Below are 22,137 nucleotides of genomic sequence, written 5' to 3'. Positions count from 1 at the left end.
AGGATTGTTTAAGCTTAGCCTGACAATCCCTAGCATGCACTTATAACAAAGGGACCTCTTCTGTTCGCATAGAAGATGATGTTTCATTTCTCAAGCATCTCCATAGGCTCATGTCAGGCACAAGCAAAGCCCACCTAATAAACAATTTATATGGTCTCTCATTGTTGGTGTTGATTCATCTCCCAAGTATGGATGAAATACATGAGAAAAATCAAGGGGAGAAGAGAACGGGCATCCTTTACTCATACTCTGGGCCTAGAATAATTCTGTTTGAGCTCTGATTCTATTGATTGTGTTTCTCATTCTAAGGAAGGCTCAAGTCAAATGATAATTTACTTATAAGAAACTCACAAGACTAAGATTTTACAGAGTAGTAGTGTGAGTTATAATTTTTCTAGACTTTTCCATATCCTGACGCAAAGCAAGTATTAGGGAGAAGTTGTTACACAGTTGGTTGATTTAGGACTGATTCCATAACTTTTATTCAGTTGCTCCAAGGCCAAGTAACATATTAAGCTGTATTTCTGGGTAGGAAATAAACAAAGTTTATATATTTCATACTTTAGTAATTCATAAATTTTGGGCTCTATTTCTGGTAAATCGGGCTCTATTTTAGGTAAATACATTCAGTTAGTGATTTTGTGACTATTTACCCTCTTTTTTCAGATAATTTAAGGGAGGAGTGTAATATTTAGTTTTCCATACCTGTACTATTTGAAGACATGAAAATTCATAATTTTCGTGTGGAGACTGGTCAAGGGAAAAAAAATTGCAATTTAATTTTCAATAATTATATCACTTGTCTTAAATTTGCCTTTCAATTATTGCTGTCACTTAAAGTTTTTTTATTGTCATATTGATATAAAAAATAATAAAAATACCGGGGCACCTGGGTGGCTCAGTCAGTTAAGCATCTGACTCTTGATTTTGGCTCAGGTCCTATCCCAGGATCCTGAGATTGACCCTGCGTCAGGCTCTGTGCTTAACATAGAGTCTGCTTGAGATTCTCTCTCTCCTTCTGCCCCTACCTTGCTCATGCACTCTCTCTCTCCAAAATAAATAAATAAAATCTCTAAAAAAGATACTATACACAACCTTTGTGAGAATGTCACAAACTTTAAAAAATCAGGTAAGATTAATGGCATAAATTTTAAGAAGTTTCATGTGTACTTTGTGAAATGATTACTGCAATCAAATTAATTAACACATCAATCATATCACTTACCTTTGAGTTATACACCCATTAGAGTAGTGGTAGAAGGAACAGAGTGATTAATTTTATCTGAATGTCTTTAGGGAAGTATTTACTGCAAGATGTTTATTTTGAGTCTAGGTTCATGAGTACCATATTTCAGAATTGGTAATGCAGAGTGCACAGAAAAGGGTCAATAGGGCAAGACTGAGACTGCTATCCTCACAAGATCCTGCCTGAAATTTGACCCTTGGCCCGTGTCTGGAAACTTAGATGTTACACGTGTTCCTACCATGCCCTGATAAGAAAGGTTCACTGTGTCTAACCTATCTGCACAAATAATATAGCTTTTGCTGAGTACCTGGTTTCCTTCTGGGAGTCTGGAAATTTGGTATGTGCTGGAGGGCTAGGCAGAGGTTGCCTATATGACCAGCCCTCATTAAAAATTCTGGGCACTGTGTTTCTAAGGGGCTTCCCTGCTAGACAACATTTCACAGTATTGTCACAACTTATCGCTGGGAGAATTAAGTGCATCCTGTATGACTCCACTGGGAGAGGATCCTGGAAACTTGCGCCTGGTTTCCTCCAGACTTCACTCCCTCACCTTTTCCCTTGCTCCTATTTATTTGTACCCTATAGCTGTCATAAATTGCAACTGTATGACTTATGTTTAGTTCTATAAATCCTCCTAACAAATCAACATAGGGGTAATCTTGGACAGACCCAGTACAGGAAAGATTTTTTGGGAGGTCGTCTTTGGCAGAGAAAACAGTAGTGGTCAGAGACAAGGGCAACTTGTCAAAAAGGAAACATTATGTTTTGGGAACTGCACCTCATTTTGAATGATTCTAAGATGGGGAGGACTATTACACAAGAAGCCAAAGAGGACCTTAAACATCATCTAGGTATTTGGTTATTTCCCTTTTTAAGGGCTTTGATTAGTTCAATTCTTATTCGACCAAGCCTTCCTAAAAGCTTCTTACTGAGAATGATCACAGAAAGGTCATAAGAGTCCAACTGAAGTCAAGGACCTGACTCAAATATCGCCACCCCAAGAAAACTGTTCTGATTCCAACCAGTGAAAAATGGAATCTGTTCATGGTCTTATTTTTCAAAATATTTATTACAAAGTAAGCTCCATGAGAGAAGGATTGTGTGGGTTTTTTTAAAAGATTTATTTATTTGTGGGAGAGAAAAAGAGAGAGAGAGCGTGAGCACAAGTGGGGGGGGTGGAGGGAGAGAGAGACTCCCCACTGAGCAGGGAGCCCAATATGGGACTCGATTCCAGGACCCCGGGATCATGACCTGAACTGAAGGCAGACGCTGAACCGGGCCACCTAGGCGCCCGAGAAGGATTGTGTTTTATTTGTTTTTATTTTCCTTAATGCAATGCCTAGCATAGTGTTTTATTAATAGAGGACAGTTAATAAATATTATATGTATGATCCCTTATGAGATTATGAGCTTCTTACGAGATGGGACCATCTTTTACTCATCTTTGTATCTGTGTAATCTGGTTCAGTATCCTGGTTTACATTATCCATTCTTTTATTTCCAGGATATTTATTGAACATCTATGATGTGGCACACAGAGTTCTAGGTGCTCCTACTGAAAGAGCAAACAAGACAACAGGGCTAGCAGTCACGTGGGAGCTGGATAACTGTTTGTTGCATTCAGTGGTGTTTATCAGCCAGACTCTTGACTTCCCACAAGCCTGGCACAGTGAAAGCCGTCCCTACCTTTCTCCTATATTCTCTTTGCCTTATTCCCTTATTTGTACACTGTGATTCTGGCTTTGAAACGGGAATAACTCCTGCTGCTCTTGTCATTCAGACTTTTCCCCTCAGAAACGGCATAAACTCCTGGTCTAAAACAATTCTAACCAAAAACACAATTTCACTGACCAAGATGGACTATGACAATTATAAATTGTAACGTGTGATTTACAATGTGCTCCAACAAAGGCAGGGATTTTTGCTTGTTTTGTCTGCTTCTATTTTCTCAGAACTTAGGATAGTACTTTCTCAATAAAAAATTTGTTGAGTAAATTGGTTGAATAAATAATCTGATATAAGTATCAAATGAAAGTTTATCAACAAAATATTTAAGATTATTTTTTGGAAAATAGTATTAGCCAGGGGAGCCAAAACATGCAACACATAATGTAAAAGAAGCTGAAAAACTGGGACACCTGGGTGGCTCTGTTGGTTAAGTGTCTGTCTTTAGCTTAGGTCATGATCCCAGGGTCCTGAGTTTGAGTCCTGCATCAGGCTCCTTGCTTAGCGGGGAGTCTGCTTCTCCCCCTATGTGTGCTCTCTCTCTCTGACAAATAAATAAATAAAATCTTTAAAAAAAAAAAGAAGCTGAAAAACTCAAGATGATTCTATAATGAAAAAGTTTCCTAAGATGGGAGGCAGAGAAGTTGGTCTCTGGGTGCTTTGCCATTAACTTGCAATAATAGGACTTTGGTCTGGTCATTTTAACCTTTATGCACCTCAGTTTTCTCATCTGTGAATTGAAGATGTTGAAAGAGATTTCTACACTCCCTTCCATGTCAGTATTAAATCTGTGTGATTGCTTAGGAATGATACCTGATGGGAGTTATATATTTGCGTGTCAGCCTTTGTATGGGCCATGCTAATCTTCTCTGTATTGTTCCAATTTCAATATGTGTGCTGCCAAAGCAAGCACCCTGATGGGAGTTACGTACAACCTAATTTGACTGTTCTGTAGACTACTTCCATCAGTTGCTGGTCATTTTCTCATATTCTAAATTTATTAATGTCTCAGATAGCGATGACAATGGCGATGGGCAGGCAAATAATAGAAACAATGGTATCAACTTACAGGAAAAACTTTCTAGCAGATGAAGCTTTATCAGAATACAAAATAAAATAGTAAGCTAAGGGATGAGTAAATAGGGAAAAAAATAAGATGATGCATTTCTATCTGTCTCTATGGCGCATTTGAATTTAAGTTGTGAATAGCAGAAAGAAGGTTGAATTGCTGCAGACTGATCCAGGAAGACAGATTTTCTTTTCTGGAAAATTCCTCATAGAATTTCACATGCTTCGTAGTCATTAAATCTGTTATCATCATTTTTAACAGTGATATGTCTTAGTGGATCTATTATTTATATTTAATACATAATAGTTTCTAATAGATTTGTATAAATTGGTAAAACAATGTATTTGATACAGTAAAATGAATACCGGTGATATTTACTTTCTGTGTTAAACCCTCTTGAGAGTTAACACTTAGGTAAAATGCTATAACACATAGATCACATTATTGAGGATTGCCTTGGGACAGGCCGCCGTTGCTATTTATCCAGATATACAGCCATCTGGGGCTTTCATCAGGGATGAGAATTCTCGGACAAAAACAAAGATTTACCATGAAGCCTGAAACAGGCAGACAAGTAGCTTTAAACAGTAAGCAATCTTTTCAGATTGATCTTTTTTTCTTTCAACAAGAGTCAGTGTCAATGATGTCTGGCTTTCCCCAGGATTCATGACATAAAATTTTTATCTTAGGAAATGTTTGTTAAAAACAGGGCGCATGGGTGTCTCAGTCCTTTAAGCATCAGACTCTTGGTTTTAGCTCAGGTTGTGATCTCAGTGTCATGGGACCTGCTCAGTGCCCAGTCTGCTTGTCCCTCTCTTTCCTCCCCCTCTGCACCTTCCCCCACTTGCACACCTGCTCTGTGCCCATGCTGTGATCTGAGCACACCTGAGTGTGTGCTCTCTCACTCTTTCTCTCTCTAAATGAATACATAAAATCCTAAAGAACAAACAGACAGTGTCTAGTGTGTACTTTTATCACACAATGCCTATAATGTAGCACCAGGATTTTGTTGTATCTGTCCATAATTATTTATCTGGAATGTAAGTTTTTGAAGAACCTGATTCTGGAAACTCATAAGACTATCGTAAAGATTGATGTTTGGGTATCCAGTAGAAACTTTTAAGAATCAAATGTTTTTTGATTTATTATATATTGGGCTAAATATGAAGGGAGTGGGGAGATAATTCTTCTAAGTCCTTTTTTAAAAGACTAAATAAAAAGTTTAAGACTGATAAAATACGACCTCTCAAAAACTTCTCAGCAACCTTTTGAGAAAAAAAAGTTGTGATTGGTAAGTCACATTGATGGTGAAACTAATTTACAAAGGCATTTTTACATAAATTTTATGTATCTGAACCTAGTCACCTTTGTCTAAATGCTCTATTTTGGTCTGACTTTGAAATTCTCATTTTTGCATACTGGATATCTCCTTGATTTTTGACTCATGTCATTTTCAAGGAAATCATAAAAAATTATGTCATTAGAATTTATATTTCGTGTTTTTTCCATTCAAATTTGTCCACTATAGTCCTCTTGCTACAAGATTACCTTATCCAGGGGCGCCTGGGTGGCGCAGTCGTTAAGCATCTGCCTTCGGCTCAGGGCGTGATCCCGGCGTTCTGGGGTCGAGCCCCACATCAGGCTCCTCCGCTGGGAGCCTGCTTCTTCCTCTCCCACTCCCCCTGCTTGTGTTCCCTCTCTCGCTGGCTGTCTCTATCTCTGTCAAATAAATAAATAAAATCTTAAAAAAAAAAGATTACCTTATCCAATACCAATATTCTGTCTTGTGATTATGTAGTACTTCAAAGAATTCATCCAGCCCCAAATCTCTAACTCTAAAGTCCAAGTTAGTTATCATCAAATCCATTTGGTTATTAATCCTATTGATAGATATTTATTGAGTATCTTCTGACCTGCTAAGCACTGTGTTGAGCACAACGGTGAGAATTTCCTCCACCTCAGTCTGTCTTTCTGCTTGTTTCTTCATTCATTCTTTTATTCAACAAATATTTAATAGACTCCTATTTTGTGCCAGGAAAAGTACTAAGTGGAGGAATTACAGTTTATAATTTTTTTAACCATGAAAGATGTAAATGGACAATTTCAGCTTTAAGAAGTAAGTGCTAGTATGATAAAGGTTTTCTACAGGAAGCTCTGGAAGATGGGTGAGCATGGAGGTTCAAGAAAAGGTTCTGCATTATTTAGTATCTTGCCTGAGATATCAAACCCAAGCCAGTTGTGTTCATTTGAATTTCTCTAGAAGTTGACCATGAGACAAGGATTCAAGTGCAAGTAGTTTATTTGGTAAACTGGTAGACAAATGGGGAAATAAAACAGGGAGGAGAAAGATGACAATAGAAAGTGTACATGCTCAAGCCAGTTACCACCATGGACAACTGGAACTCCACCCCTCTAGGGAAGCAGGAGAAACATTATGGTATACAACTTAGAGTTACCTAGCGTCCTCTGCCCTAAGTTGAAGAATCTGGTTTTTATTCACCAGCACCCTGTCCATCATTGTCCACTTCTGGGGACACTGACTCTTTGTCACTTCTAGCTTTCCTTATGCATGACCACATGTGCTCTTGAGGCTAATAAAACATTTAGACCAATAAGTGCAGATATTTACATTAAGCAGCCTTGGATGTATATAAATGAATGTTGCAGGCATTTGCACAGGGTAGCAACACCATCGGTTAAATCAGGTAATTCATAGAAGGAACTTAACACAGGAAATTGGCTGTGAAGTTGTCAGAAGTGCTGTAAGAACAAACAGGGGAAAAGTGAGGTGATACCAAGATTAGCAAGTGCAGGAAGTCAATATGACCCTTAGGGCAAGAGGAACACAGGAGGCAAAGAGTGTGTCTGGGCCCAGGAGGCAGGGCTGCGTAGCCGAAGCTGAATCACTGAGAAGACAAAGCAACCACTAGAGATGTTAATTGAAAGAGTAAGATAAAGATAGACCCTGGTTTTGTCTATCTTCCTGTTCTCCAGAGTCCAGCCAGTACTTCCCATTGGCCAAACCCAGCTGAGAAGACATTAGTCAGAGAAGTCTGGTAAGTGTGGCTTCGGGGATCAGGCCCTTGAAATACACAGCATAGTAGAGAAGGGCAGGGGATAGACCTCAGCCAAAAGGCAAATAACCAGCCAGGGTCTTTAGATATGCTGCCTACACAGAGTTGCCAAGATTTCCCCCACCTAATTTTATTTTGCCCTTTTTGTCACCAAACCACCTCTATTGCATTGAGGGTAGTGTCTTTCTAACCCTAAAAAAGTGATATACTCAGGCTGTTTTCCCAGTCTACAATCCTCCTTTCTACAACTAATGGTCTTTCAAAGTCCAGGTTATGACCTTCCCAAATATTCTAGGTGGCAATGATGGCCCCTTTCCTCGGAGTTTTAGTGTCTGTGTTTGTGTGTGTGAGACACATTATTCTATGCCACCGTGCACTGGTTCCTGTTTAATGATGTTTTATTTGCCTCTTCCCCACCTCCCCGAAGGGGAGGGACCTGTATGAGTCAGAATTACTTTGTGCTATTTGACAGAAGAGCAAAAATGTCACCGACTATTTTTCTCTCTTGTGTAAACATGGATCATCTAGGCTGATATGACAGTTTCTCTACCATCAAGGATCTATAGCCCTAATCCTAAATACCTGCTTCCACTTCATGATCTGAGCTAGCTGCCGTGAACCTAAGCACTACGCCCACATTCTCGCTAGCAGGATGGAGGCCGTGAGGAAGAGAAGACCAACCTCCTGGTAGATCACTTCAAGGTTAGTACATATCATGCGCACTTATAGCCACATAGTCATGGTCACACTTGGATGCCAGAGAGTCTGGCATATTACTTATTCCGAATAGTCCTATGTATTATGCTGGATCTTTTAAGAAGCAAACATCAAGATAGAATTAGCTGTACAAAATCTTACCTGGGTGGGGGTGGGGGTGCCTCTGAAGAAGAAAGGAGACAGAGTAGGAGCAGGCAGGGAAGACTTTCAGATCATGATTGATGCAGATCAGACACCTGAGAAAGGAAGGAATTGGGTAGGAAGAACTTCATACTGCAGTACAACTCTGAGAAAGTCTCAGGGAGGCCTGTAGGAAGCCCCAGAGCAAGGATTTCCCATTAAAAAAGTCCGACGTTGGTCATGAATGGCCCAGTTTGTGCTCTCACTGTGCGCAGTCCTCCCAACTGGTGGTCCTCCCACCCCGTCTCTGGCAGGGGTGATGAGTGGCAGTCCCGGGGGTTGCCACAGTAGGTGACCATGGCCCCCTTGCTTCGATTACTACAAAATATTCACGGAATCCTTCCTCGCACTTCTTTTCTACCCTGTTAGCTTCCAATGCAACATTATATACGTGGCTGTGGAATAGTACACACACGTGCTCTCGGAGTAATTTTCTGACTTTAAATGCCGGGTCATACTCTAGTTTTTTCCTGGTTTTCTGAGCACAACCACACAGAGAGACTTTCAGATGTAACCAGATTCTGAGTTCCAACATAGTCTTGAAAGCCAAGAAAAATTTTCTAAGAGTTGGGATTTTATCCGTTGTCGAATGGAAGTTAAGGGGGTGAACACTGACAAAGGCAGCAGAATATTATGGGTTTGCAGAATTCAGAAGGAAATGAACACATGTACTTTCAGAGATGAAAGCTAGTTCCACTTCTGCTCTTAGTGAACAGCTGAGGGAACAGAGGCACAGGTGATAACCTACCTAAGTTCTCACGGTACATTGAGGCATCGTCAGGCCGAGGTCCCTGGTCTCCCAATTTCCCAATATTACGGTCTGTGCTGTGCTCTGCCTCTCTTTTTGCATCGGGCTTTATCACCAAACTTTGCTAACTGGTAAGTTCTATTTGGAGGTCATATCCTACAAAAAGAATTGAAGAGAAAGAAAGTGATTCGGGTTTTAAAGGTCAGGCCAAAAAGGCTATTTTCCTAGAGAATGAAAGACTTTGTTATACCCATTAAGCATAGTAATTGGTGACTGATAGTCATAATGCCTTATGCTCTGGTTAACCCAATCAACAGGATCTGTAAAATAGCAATCCATTCGCTGCTTACACTAGGAGGGGCTTCTGGAGAAATGCTAGGCTTTCATATTAATTGGAACAAATTGCACATAATGGGTTTCTTCTAAATGGTCTGATGCCTTACGCTGTCAAGTCTTCGCAGTCCAGATCTGGAGGATAACTGTCTTGGGCATAAAGATGCAAACAGCTTCATCTGCCCAAAGTTGTTCACCTGCGGTGTGAGAGGATTGCCGCATGAGTCACAAGTAATAGTAGTTTGCTACTCCTTCTCCCATTATTGTTAAGCAGCAAATAAACCGCAAAGCTAAACACTCACCCCAGGCTTCCTTACGTCTTCATTTCCGTACCTCTGAGAATTCGGGTGCCTTTTCCACAAGTTTACAGCTTCATAAGACATCACTACAGCCCTTCGGTTGCAGTAACGTTCTGCCAGGTGCGGTGCTCAGAATGGCATCCTGTGTACTACTAACAGTGCATTAAATCTCTCTCAGATCCTGCCGACCCCCAGGATCAAGGCCGTTCTGGGGGAGCTGTTTGAAGAGATTGCTGATGCTCAGGATTGATAACAAGGAGCCAAGGGTGAAGGTTGCATTCAGTACTGAAACTGCGTCTTCTTTTACAATAAACACCTCAGCTTTCTTTTCTCTTTTGGACCCTGATGTAATAATGATAACTAGAGAACGGTCTTCAGCAAAGAGAAGGTAACTGGTCCAATTAGGTAACAATACACACATCATGCAAACACCAGGAGCAAGATAAAAAACGATCAGTGTTGGGCTAGTTTGTCGTGACTTTTCTGCTGTTTCCTAGTCACACTTAGGAATAAGTGCCAGGTAATTAACCATGGCCCCTTTAATCAAATAATGAGAGATTAGCTGCTAGTAACAGAATATTCAGACAAGAGTGGCCCAGACAATAAGAACTTTACTATCTTACCTAGTAAGAAGTCTGGAAAGAGGTGGTTTTAGGGTTTATTTAGGGATTCAGTGACATCATACAGGGTTAAGGATCTTGTCATTTTTTCCAATCTACCACCCAACATTTACTATGTTCATGGTCATTATGGTTGGTCAGAGAGTACATTGACCAGTTATTAATTTAAAAAACAAAAATCAGGGACACATGGATGGCTCAGTTGGTTAAGCATCTGCCTTCAACTCAGGTCAAGATCCCAGGGTCCTGGGATTGAGTCCCACATCAGTTTCCTTGCTCAGCAGGGAGCCTGCTTCTCCCTCTGCCTGCTGCTCCCCCTGTTTGCTCTCTCTCTCTCTGACAAATAAATAAAATCTTAAAAATATAAATAAAAAACAAAAATCCCTAATTCCCAGTGGATTAAGTGCAATTTATAAACTTTGTAAAAAAAATGGAGGGTAATACTTTTATGACATTATCCTAGGGAAGGAGGAACATTTTAAGAAGTTACACAAAATTTTAAAAATCACAAAATTATTAATTTAGCTATTATTAAAATTAACATATTCTATTGGTTAAATTGTTATAAAGAGAGTAAAGATATAAGCCACAAACTAAAAAATATTTATAACACAGATAGCCAATAAAGGAATAAATTCAGGATATGTATATATTAGTATAATACTTACCTATTAATAAGAAAACAAACACTCAAATAGGAAAATGAGCAAAAGATACGATTTCATAGCAGAGCAAATAAAGGCCCTTAATCACATAAAAGAGATGTTCAACCTATTTAATAGTTAGGTAATTTGATAATTAAAACCACAGCTGCAACGGACTGAATTTTTGCCCCCCAACAATTCATATGTTGCAGTTCTAACCACCAACACAATGCTATTTGGAGATGAGGCCTTTGGAAGATAAAGTTGCATTAGTTTATGAGGGTGGGGCCCTCATGATAGGATTAGCGGTCTTAGAAGAAGAAGAGAAGGAGGTCCTTCTCTTGCCAAGTGAGGTCATACTGAGAAGGTAGCCATGGGCAAGCTAGGGAGAGAGCTCTCACCAAAACTTGACTTTGTTAACACCCTGATCTCAAACTTCGAGCCTCCAAAACTGTGAGAAAATAATTTCTGTTTTCAAGCCACCCAGGCTATTATGGTATTTTGTTACGGCAGCCAGAGCTGACGAAGACGATAGCATACATCCGATTGGCAGCTGTTAAAAAATGAGATCATACCATGTGTTTGGCCAATTTGTGGATTAAAAGAAATTACATCCACTGCTTGTGGGTGAATAAATTGGAACAACCGTGTTGGAAAGCATTTTGGCATTCCCCAGGAATCTGAGCATGTAAACATCCTACCTTTCACCTAGAAATTAGGGAAACATTTCCAAATGTGCGCCGGGAAGCAAGCATGTGAATGTGCAAAACAGCTTTGTCCAACATGGCCCCAAACTACAATGATCCTGAATGCTTATCAACAGCTAAATGGACAAATACATTGTGATACATTCATAATACACAAGACTGCTGTACTACAGTGAATATAAACTGTAACTAACCCACAGGGTAAATGTCAAAAAGATAATATAAAATGAAAGAAGCAAGTCACAAAAGAATTCTTACAATATGATTTCATTTATGTGAAGTTCAAAAACAGGAAAAACAAAATTTCATTTTATTTTATTTTTTCAAATATATTTAATATACTGTGGTATATTAGTTTCAGGTGTGTAATATGATGATTCAACAATTCTATTCATTTTTCAGTGCTCGTCAAGATAAGTGTACTCTAAATCCCCTGTATCTGTTTTACCCATCCCCTCCCCCACTTCCTCTCTGGCAACCAGTTTGTTCTCTGTATTTGAGTCTGGTTTTCTTGTTTATCTTTTTTTTTCTTTGTGTATTCATTTATTTGTTTCTTAAATTCCACATATGAGTGAAATCTTATGGTATCTGTCTTGCTCTATCGGACTTACTTCACTTAGCATTATACCCTGTAGGTCCATCCATGTTGCAAGTGGCAAGATTTCATCTTTTTATGACTAATATTCCATTATATATACACCACATCTTCTTCATCCATTCATCTATCACTTCCATATCTTGGCTTTTGTAAATAATGCTGCAGTAAACATAGGGGTGCGTATATCCTTTCCAGTGTTTTCATTTACTTTGGGTAAATATGCAGTAGTGGAATTACTGGGTCATACGGCAATTCTATTTTATTTAAGTTTGTCAGGAACCTCCGTACCATCTTCCACAGTGGCTGCACCACACTGCTTTGCTACCAGCAGTGCAGAAGATTCCAATTTTTCCATATCCTCTCTAACACTTGTTTCTTGTGTTTCTGATTTTAGCCATTGTGACACATGTGAGGTGATATCCCATGGTGGCTTTGATTTGCATTTTCCTGATGATGAGTGACGTTGAGCATCTTTTCATATGTCTGTGGGGCTTGTATGTCTTCTTTGGAAAAAATGCCTGTTCAGGTCCTCTGCCCATTTTTTAATCAGATTATTTGGGGGTTTTTTTGGTGTTGAGTTGTGTAAATTCTTTATGTATTTTGCATATTAAGTCATCATTGGATATATTATTTGCAAATATCTTCTCTCATTCTTTGGTTGCCTTTTTGTTTTATTGTTGGTTTTCTTCACTGTGCAAAAGCTTTATATTTTGGTGTAGTCCCAACAGTTTAATTTTGCATTTGTTTCCTTCGGCTGAGGAGACATATCCAGAAAAATGTGTCTATGGGTAACGTCAAAGAAATTACTGCCTATGATTTCTTCTTGGATTTTTATGGTTTCAGGTCTTACATGTAGATCTTCAATCCATTTTTTTAAATCAGCATTACTAGGCAAAATTGACATAAAATTGACTATGTATATTTAAAGTGTAAAATCAGATACACATTGACATATGCATATATCTGTGAAACCATCACCATAATCAAAACAGTGAACATATTCATTACTCCCAGTTTCCTTCTGCTCCTTTGTAATTCACATCTTCTGTGTCACATCCCCCATTCTTATCAGAGATCTGCCTTTTATTACTATGTGTTTGTCTTTTCCATAGGTTTATATAAATGAAACCATACAGTAAGATTATTTCTTTATTTGTCTTCTTTCACTCAGAATAATCATCTTGAGATCAACTATGCTGTTGTTATAACAATAGTTCATTCTTTTTTAATTGCTGAATAGTATTGTATGGATATACCATAATGTATTTTATCCATTCACCTGTTGGCTGACATTTCAATAGTTTCCTCGTTTGGGCTATTATAAATAAAACTGCTATGAACATTCCTATACAAGTCTCTGTACGCACATTTTTTCCTTTTCTCTTCAAGTGGGATGGCTAAATCATTGTTAGGTGTGTGCTCAACTATGTAAGAAATTTCCAAATTGTTTTCCAAAAAGATCATACCATTTTATATTTCCACTAGGAGAGCATGAGCATTCTAATTTCTCCACACCTTTGTCCAAACCTGGTATGTTTGGGTTTTTTAAATTTTAGATATTCTGATAGGTGTGAAGTAGTATTTCATTGTGGTTTTGATTTGCATTTCCCTAATTCACATAGTAACCGATGATATTGAACATCTTGTCATATCATTACTTGCCATCCATCTATCCTTTGGTGAAATACCTGTTCAAATATTTGGATCGTTTTTAAATTTGGTGTTTGGGTTTTTATATCATTATTGCTGAGTTTTTAAAGTTCATCACATATTCTGGATACAAGTTCTTTATCAAATATAAGCTTTGCAAATATTTATTACTAGTCTGTGGGCTTGTCTTTTAATTCTCTTGACAGTATCTTTCAGGGAGCAGAAGCGCTTTAATTTTGGTGAGGTCCGATTTAAAAAGTTATTCTTTTATGGATTATGCTTTTGGTATTATATATAAGAAATCTTTGTCTAACCCAAATTCACTCAGACTTTCTCTTACATTTTCTTCTGGAAGTTTTATAGTTTTCAGTTTTCTATTTAGGTCTATAATCTCTTTGAATTGTTTTTTATATGATATGAGGTATGGATTGAAGTACACGGGTTGTTTTGTTTTTTGTTTTTGTTTTTGTTTTTTTTTTTGCATTTGGACAAATATTCCAATATTCCAGCACCATTTGTGGATAAGACTGTCCTTTGTCCACTAAGTTACCTTTGTACCTTTGTTAAAAAATTGGTCATCCCTATTTGTGTAGGTTCATTTCAGGATTCTTTATTCTAAAATAATGTATTTTAAAACAATATATAAATAAGGGATTAAACTATAAATAAAATAAAAAGAATGATTAACACAAATTTCAGGGTCATGATTACCTTCACGTGAGTTGACAGAGCAATGAAGTATGAGATCAAAGAAAGGCTTTTATGACACAAAATGTTCTGCTTTTTTAAGTTGGGTTATGGGTATAAGCTGTTTGGTTTTATTCTTAGTCTTTAAACTTGACTTTTACATTACAGAAAATCTATTTTATAAACTGTACTCTAGAAACCCTATATTTCACACAAAAAAGTACCCCCACACTGACTTCTCTGTAGCTTCTATTAGTCAAAACTGGTTTACATGATGTTCCCCTAAACAATCATTGCCAAAAGGAAGTTGAATTTTTATGTGTTTCAAGGTGACCAAAGCCAATGTGCTGTTATTAAGCTATGTTCTCATTGCCTCAAACCCATTTTTCTATACAATTTTCCTCCCTGACCCACAGTTGTCTTTCTGCGGTTTCAGTAACCAGGGCCAGGTGCCATCAGGAAGCAGATGATCCTTCTGACGTATCATCGGAAGGTCAGGAGTAGTCTTAACACTACATCACAGTGCCTTTGACATTCACCTCACTTCCTCTCATTATGTAGGCATTTATCATCTCACATCATCACAAAAGAAGGGTGAGTACAGTACAATAAGATATTTTGAGAGAAAGAGGCACATTACTTTTATTACAGTATATTACAGTTACAATTGTTCTATTTTATTATTAGTTATTGTTGTTAATCTCTTACTGTGCCTAATTTATAAGTTAAAATTTGTCATAAATATGCATGTAGAGGGAAAAAAAACCTACTAATATATAGAGTTCGGTACTATCTGTGCTTTCAGGCATCCACTAAGAGTCTTGGAATGTGTCCCCCACAGTTAAGGGGGGGTGCCATGAACTCGGCTTCGTGAAGCTGGGGCTGAAACTGCAAACGTTTCCCCTTTGCCGACTCCCTCTCTGTTAGGCTGACAGCAGAGGGCGCTAGAGGCAGCCCGGACAGCAGCAAGCTAGAAAAGGGATAGGAAACTTCCTCAGCAACCTGGTCCTGCTAGCAGCTCGGTTCCAGTCTTCAGATTGTATTCCACATTTCTAGACCAGTCACGGAGTTATCAACACCAGGAAGTGCCGCCTTTGCCTTGGTCTGAGTCCAGATTTCCTCCCATTTTCTCGGGTCTGATAAACAGAATTCTTCCCTTTGTTCCTCTCAAGACCTGGGGCTGGAAGCCGGTTCCTACATTTTCGATCATCTTCACCTCACAATTCCCTTTTTGCCTAGTAGTCTTCAAAAAACCTTCCAGTTACCCAATTCTCTGTATCAAATTCACTCTTAAAATAGCTGTAGTGGTTTCAGTTTTGCTGACTTGACTCTGAGTATGTCATTCATATTAGCTTTTTCTTTCTGGAAGATATGGTAGCCTCCAAGAGGAAGTTATATGTTAAAGCTACCACACAACGTTGGTTTTTTTTTGTTTTGTTTTGTTTTGTTTTGTTTTTAACTTTTCTTTTTAATCACGTGGTTTATTACAGTAAGAACTAGTCTTACATTAAGTTCTGCTACACACTCCAACATCTATTAGCCACCAGGATCAAAACTGGTATAATAAATTTTGCAATTCATTGAAGTACCAGTTTTTATCTTTATAAATGCTTGGAGAAAAAAACACTTTGTAAGATAGGTGCAGTCGAAGCAGGTCGCACATATTGTAATGGCAGAATTCAGCTAGCCTTTTAGCCAGAACAGGTGCGAGGACCCTCCAAAACCATTTTAACACAGTTCTGAAGCTTAAGTTAAGGACGCAGCTTTGTAAGGACCGTAGGCTATTGAGCTCACTAAGTTCTTCTTTTTTTTTTTAATGTTTTTTTATTATATTATGTTAGTCACCATACAGTACATCCCTGGTTTCTGATGTAAAGTTCCATGAATCATTAGTTGCGTATAATACCCAGTGCACCATGCAATACGTGCCCTCCTTACTGCCCATCACCGGTCTATCCCATTCCCCTACCCCCTCCCCTCTGAAACCCTCAGTTTGTTTCCCAGAGTCCATAGTCTCTCATGCTTCATTCCCCCTTCTCACTAAGTTCTTACACACATCCTATGTAATGATGAAAAGGCCGATGTACACATTTGAACAACACTTAGTCAACAAATGAAAAAATATTTTCTAACAAGGTCTCTGATGCTTGATAGAAATAGCAGTAGTGAGGGGCGCCGGGGTGGCTCAGTCGGTTAATGGTACGACTCTTGATCTCAGATCAGGTCTTGATCTCACGGTTGTGAGTTCGAGCCCCGCATTAGAGCCCACTTAAAAAAAAAACAGTAGTGAAAACACCTGCAGTTAGTGGTGTCTGAACTGTATATACAAGACTAGAATCTTTTAAATTCTGACTGTCTATACCAGGATTAGAGTATTTCACATGACAACTAACGGCCCCAGAAGTATACAAAAAATAATACATATCCAGGCACTGTACACATGCAGCATACGTGTGTGTGCACGCATGTACTCCTCAGTAATGAAGTAGCACAGTGTAATTTATAGTTAGCATAGCATCTAGCATGGTTCATATCCTGAGGCTGGAAGAAAAGCCTTCCCTGGATACATTACCTCCCCCTGCCTAAGTAATACTGGGGTTCTATTGTCAAGACCAACAATATCTGCCTCAAGCCTAAGTATGTTTTCTAGATTCGTAAATCTTAACATGTTAGGCTGGTGGAATTTAACTTTATTGGATTGTATGAAGAAGACTAAAATTTTATTTGTGACTCTAGTATTTATATAAACGTTTCCATATTTCACGCATATTTCCATATTAAACCCAGTTCTGGTTTATTTTTGTTATCTTAGTACTTATTGGCAAGAACTCCTTCCAGTTTCAATAGTGATCAGGTTTGAACAATACAATATTCAATAATTCAAGTAAATAAAGTAATAAAATGAACCATGTCACTTTTCATTGTCAACATGCTCAATTAGTTTGGGTGGAAACATAAAATGCTATATAGTCTCTAAAAATGTTCTCTATTAAGGTTGAAAGGTGGATTATTATTTAAATTTATTTTCAGAACTTCAGTAAGTTTTACTTTCTATACTTCTAACCCTCTACATGTCTGTATGAATTCTTAGTATGAATTTAAAGTACTTTTTCTCTGCATATTGGGAGAATGTGGTATGTAATTAAAATGAAAGATTAAAATTTGATGAGAAAACTCTGTTCTCCTCTGTTTTCTAACAAATGAAATATCAATGTGTTCTTAGATTATAGATGAGAGTTTTCAACCAAGAAATGTAAATTGATTGGGAGTGATTTAGTGCAAAGTCACTGCATCTGTACTAATTATACAACATAAGAAATCAACTTTAACTCAGAAATCTCAAAATCTGCTACAATGTTAGTGAAAGCATTAGTAGCTAAAACCTCTGGCTTTTAATTCAACTGATCAGAGCCATTTAAAGGAATAAAAAATGTGCAGAACCAGAGAGACACTTGAAAGTTCAAAAGGTAGGAAAGAAGATGTTCGTGTGGAACAGGCACCTTAAAACTACAGTAATTAGCCTTGAGTTAATAGCTGAGCAAAAACCAAAACATTGAACCTGAGACGAAATTACTGCATCTAATATATGCAGAAGATATCATATTCATATAGAGGTTTTAAAAGGCTCTTTCCTCCAATATTTGCATACAAGAGAGAATAGAGATCTTTATATTGCCATATTAGCTTAGAGGTGTAGAGCTCTTGATTTTCTTAAAGGTACTTAAGAGAGAATTCTTTGTAGAAACTCTGAAGAGGATTTGGAAATAACCCCCAGAGATGAAGTTATATGCTCCTGAGATCCAACATGCCCCCTAAATCCAGACGCGTAAGATAATGGGTCTGGAACATTAAGTCTAATACAATTTTCAGTCCTGACTTTCTGTTCTTTCCTGCATAAGGCAGTCTGAGAATAATCTACAATCCCTTCCCTTTCATCATATTTATAAAGGTAACAGGCCATCCTGCTTATCTCTCCTAATCAGGCCAGGTGTGGGAATGGTAGGCTTTGTCTAATTTTCAGCTCTGGACCGTAAAGGTCATTGATGACAAAAGGTTTTGATTTCTCTTATTCACCGTAGAACTATTTACTGTAAAATACCCCTATAATTGAAATTTAAAGAGATTTACTTTGTCTAGCCTTAAGAAGATAAAGTGCAGAGAAGTGACTTAATTTCATTCTGAAGTCGATTCTGTGACAGTGGTCTTCAGTTCTATTAAAGGTCAGGGCAAAAGGTACAGAGCAAAAGAAAAAGAGAAGTGTAGGGTAGATGTTAGAAATTTTGGGGTTTTACTTTGGGAATAACTAGAATTTATTGGCCAGATGTTTGTTCTTCTGAAGATGTTTAAGTAAAGCGTCCCAAATCATCATTCTCCTGGGGAGTTTGGAATGCAATCTTTGCGGGACCAGAATAATGAGATATTAAGTAAGTAATGCTATTCTTTTGAAGTTGATTTTCTGCAGTCCCCCTCTCTCTCCTCTCTTTCTCTCTCATCTATCTATCATCTATCAATCACTTAAAGTACTTTATAACTATAAATGCATTTTACGAATCTAAATTTATAAAACCTACCTAGCAATCAGTAAGAACTCCTTGAAGGAATCTAATTCCTCCAATGATAAACTGGAAGCTTTAGAATAGACTGAACATTTAAACTGCTATTTGTATGAGTGTGGGAATGAATGTTTGTGTGTGTGTGTTTTGAAAGCACCGTATCAAGAAAATCCTCTTCCCTCTAGGTTGCTACAGAACTAACAAGAACCACAAAGTCCTCAATTAAGCTGCTGGCGAGACTTGGAGAAGTCAGGGACTACAAGGAATCAGGAAATAACTGTGCCAGACTTGAATCACTAACATGTATACCTAGTGACTCCCTCAGTGGGTCAGACTTGAATCTGAAAAGGGATAATGACTTGTTTCTCAACAAGTTTGAATCTTTACGGTTTGGCAGAAACCAATAAAAGATCTCAGGCCATTATAAGATATTTAATGTGGCCATTAAGAACCTCAGCTCCCTCAGTGCCTGACTCTGGCAGATAATCTCTCCAAGAATTACAAGTAGGCAAATTTATTTAGTTTTGACTCTTGAGTCCGATTTTTAATTTTCAATTTCATTGCTGACATTTTATCTTCAGTCCTAAGTACAAAAACATTTCAAACCTTTCATTATGAAATTCGGTTTAGTTATTCTGTTAAAATATCAGCAATGTGCTAACTACTAGGGCCGTGTAATTGTTAAGATACTTAGCTATTGGACTTTCTTTGTCAGGAAAAAGAGAATTTTTTTGCTTTGTTTTATTTCAGATAGGCTTGGCAACATCTTATTTCATGGCCAATGAACGATGCTATTAAAAGAAGATTCTGAAACTTACTACCTCTACCCTTAATGAAGAATTAAAAATGTTTTAATAAAATTGAGCTTTTGTATGATATTATCCAATACTCTTGAAAGACTTTGGCATCTTCTTAATAGTGACTTCATGTTTATTCGGTACTCAGGGATTGAAACACATTTTATCAATAACTTTTATCTGAATCTAAACCCTTCTGATATTCTCCATTTTTGTGAAGTTATTTGATAATTTTAAAAAAGCTGCTCAAACAATTATCAGTGTAATGCTCTAATCCATGTGTCCGTATGCAATATGTATACAGACACATATACATGTATGTATGTAAACACATGTTCATAGCAAACATATTCCAGTATTTTACAAATAAATAAGTAATACCCTTTGTCGTACTTGTCTGTATGAACATATTATGGGAAAAAATAAGCAAACTAGAGACGTACATTGAATTTCTGGAACTGTAGAAATTTCACATAATCTAATCAAGAAAGTAAGATGCAGATTTTTGGAATGTCCCCTGAGCTGTAAGATCAATGATATTGATTGGCTTTTCATAGCCACCTGTTCATCTTACGTGGGTGATGCAATATCAACAGTGCACATTTTAATAACTGCCCCCACCCCATAGTGCTTGCTTCTTAACTCTGTGGGTGGTTTCTTACTTGAATGATGCTCTCTATGTGCTCTATGGGTTATGGAACCATTTCAGATCCTCTGAGGAATCCAGAGCCTCATGGAACATGGTCAGTGTTGGCCTAGGTAAAACTCAAAAGGCTTTTTCATTTAAAAGTACTAGGTCGGGTTGCCTGGGTGGCTCAGGTCGTGCTCCCAGGGTCCTGGGATCGAGCCCCACATCCCCGCTCAATAGGCAGCCTACTTGTCCTACGCCACCACTTGTGGAGCTCAAATAAATAAGTAAAATCCTAATAATAAAAAAAAAGAACCCAATATCATTAAAAAATAGTGCTAGGTCATGTATATATCTCCATCTACACTGACACGTTTCTATTCAATCTGTAATTGAAATGTGTTATTAATCCCTACGTTGTTAAAATGCATGAAGTCAGTCCATAAGCAGGTAGACGACATTTTGAGAGAAATAATGGAATACTCACCCGGGGACTGGCAAAGCTGGGTAGGACAGAAATTCTACCGCTCTGATCTTTCTAAGATCCCCAAAGTTACTGTGGCCTTGGACTTTCCACCAGGAACCATTATCAATTAACCTGCAATAAACCTCATGTCCTGTAGCTGTACCATAAGATCTCTGCTGAAGCAAAGCTCTGCTCTGCTTCTTTTCACACTAAGACAGGAACAATAAAGAAAAGAATAGGGGCGCCTGGGTGGCACAGCGGTTAAACGTCTGCCTTCGGCTCAGGGTGTGATCCCGGCGTTACAGGATCGAGCCCCACATCAGGCTCCTCCGCTATGAGCCTGCTTCTTCCTCTCCCACTCCCCTGCTTGTGTTCCCTCTCTCGCTGGCTGTCTCTATCTCTGTCAAATAAAATTTAAAAAATCTTAAAAAAAAAAAAAAAGAAATGTATTAAAGAAAAGAACAATAATCTTTTATCCCAAGGGCAGGAGGAGTCTATTGATTACAATAGATAAATTGTTAGCAGGTTTTTGCATGATTTGACTTGCTCCATTCGTATCCAATGTTTAAAAAATTAGGCCGAGATATATTGTACATGCACTTGTTCTGAAAACCGAGAAAATAAAACAACAAAAATAATCCTTTGCCATAAATGTGGACGGTTTCTTGAGGTTTTATTTGTCTTAGATTTATGTGTGTAATTCAACTGCATAGAATTTACCACCGGTTGGTTTCACCACAGGCTTCTGTTTGTTTGACAGAGGCATGATCGATCCGTGCTTTTCTACGGAGTGTTACGGTTTCGAATGTTCCATTATCTAAACTGTGATTACCCAACCTGATCAATTATTCTTATGTGACGAAAAAGTCTCCGTTCCCAAATGAAAGAGAAGTTAAATGTACTGTATGAAAGCAAAAGAGAAGAAAAAAAAGTGTTGATGGATTTGGTCCTTTAAGCTGAATTACAGACAGAAATAAAGATTGGAAAAAATATACATGCTATCCCCTCTGCCTAGAATCACTTTTTTAGGTACCACCCTTGGATGGCAAAATCTGACCAAAATATAAGATGCAGATTAAAGATAAGCTCCTCTCTGAAATTTTCCTGACATTTACTAGTTAAAGCTAAGCACTTTTCGTTCTCGCTCATGAATCTAGATTGGGCTCAAATGGAGTTCAGACATAGCTGATAGTATTTGGGAAACTCTTAGGTGTGGACTGAATGAGCAAGTTGGCTTAGGCATTTTAGGCAGTTTATTGATTTCCTAGCTCTGCCATAGCAAAGTACTACAAACTGGGTGCTTTAGAACAACAGAAATGTATTCTGTCACTGTTCTGGAGGCTAGAAGCTCAAAAGCAAGGTGTCAGCCATGCTCTCTCTTGGTATTCCTTGGCTT

The 22,137-nt window shown here is 38.0% G+C and overlaps 1 non-coding gene across 1 annotated transcript; it reads right to left on the bottom strand.

Moving 5' to 3' along the window:
- Positions 1-3,778: 3,778 nt before the first annotated feature.
- On the bottom strand, positions 3,779-3,884 carry LOC113261377 (U6 spliceosomal RNA). The gene has a single exon (XR_003318362.1). It is a non-coding gene; the product is annotated as a U6 spliceosomal RNA (small nuclear RNA).
- Positions 3,885-22,137: the final 18,253 nt, after the last annotated feature.

This window comes from Ursus arctos, unplaced genomic scaffold (assembly GCF_023065955.2).
Source record: "Ursus arctos isolate Adak ecotype North America unplaced genomic scaffold, UrsArc2.0 scaffold_29, whole genome shotgun sequence".
Lineage (NCBI taxonomy): Eukaryota > Metazoa > Chordata > Mammalia > Carnivora > Ursidae > Ursus > Ursus arctos.
This window is presented reverse-complemented; position numbering and strand designations above follow the sequence as displayed.